This window comes from Equus quagga, chromosome 1 (assembly GCF_021613505.1).
Source record: "Equus quagga isolate Etosha38 chromosome 1, UCLA_HA_Equagga_1.0, whole genome shotgun sequence".
NCBI classification, from domain to species: Eukaryota; Metazoa; Chordata; class Mammalia; order Perissodactyla; family Equidae; genus Equus; species Equus quagga.
In genome coordinates, this window is record NC_060267.1 from 75,271,188 (window position 1) to 75,272,287 (window position 1,100).

General features: G+C 59.8%; 1 protein-coding gene across 1 annotated transcript in view; it reads left to right on the forward strand.

Annotated features, from left to right (window-relative positions):
• Positions 1 to 1,016: 1,016 nt before the first annotated feature.
• SNX30 (sorting nexin family member 30) overlaps positions 1,017 to 1,100 on the forward strand; it is a 115,344-nt gene continuing 115,260 nt past the window's right edge. Inside the window, exon 1 of the mRNA XM_046668058.1 lies at positions 1,017 to 1,070. The gene's annotated coding sequence lies outside the window, so the exon portion shown is untranslated. The remainder of the gene's footprint in view (positions 1,071 to 1,100) is intronic.

A 1,100-nucleotide genomic window follows, 5' to 3' on the forward strand; every position in this document is an offset into this window, starting at 1 on the left:
GTATCACTTGTTTCTAGAGACCACAGTGAATTCCAACTTCAAGGTTCGTCAGGTGGAACTGGACACACTGAAGGAGTTTGGGAACAGATGGGGGAAATGTGCTCCCTCACCATGAGCCACCCTACCCATTTCCTTGCCCCTATCTATCTGTCCTTGGTGGGGTGATGACTGACCTCTACTTACTTGGCCCTAAGAACACAAGCTGCAGAGACAGGTAAGGCGAACTTACACCCCAACGAGCCCACTAATGCCTTGCCTGTCTCCACTCCTCTAGCAAACAGAGCCGAGAATCCAGCTCAGCCAAAGGCCTGAGAAGGAAGCATACAAGCATGAAAAATACGGTTCTTTCCAAAGGCAGTTCGGTCAAGGTGTGAGTTTAAGAGTCATCTATCATTCGTAGCACTCCCTGTCTTTATTTACTGCTGCTCACTCCTCTGAGGTTTAACCGCCCATAAACCCGGCTTAACTGCAGAAGCAAGATGGCCTGGGGACCTCGGCGTGCATTTGAAGAAACCCCGCTGCGCTTCCTTGAATTCTCTTCTAGGTTCCTCACCCGATGTTCTCTATCTCCTTTGAGACTCATGGCCTTTTATAGCCTTCTTATAATAGGCGTCCTAATTCCCGCCATTTTGGGTTATTTTAGAGGCCAGAAGGTCCCGACTCACGTGCGTGCCCCAAAGCCCCCAGCCTCAGGCATGGCCGCCCGTGGGCGCATTGGTAACCGCGGGTGGAATGGAACAGGCTCCTCCAACGTCTTTTTCCACCCCTGGTTTCCGTTAAATATTTGCTCTGGGGACAGCGCGCAGCCTCCACACGGCCAGCCTCTCGGAGGCGAGGCTGGACCTCGGGAGGACAGCGGCCGAGGGTTAAGGGCGCACTTCCTGCGGGGCGGCGGCGGCGGCGGGGGCGGGGCTGCCCGCCTCCCCCCTCTCCCTCCCTCCTCCCTCGCTCCTCCCCTCTCCCCCTCCTCCCGCCCGTCGCCCCCTCCCAGCCCGCCGAGGCGCGGCGGGGGCGGGGCCGCGAGCGGGCAGGGCGGCGTGGCGGTGCGGGCTGGGCGCCCCGGCCAAGGTGCGGGCGGCCCCCGGCGGGCTCGGGCGTGG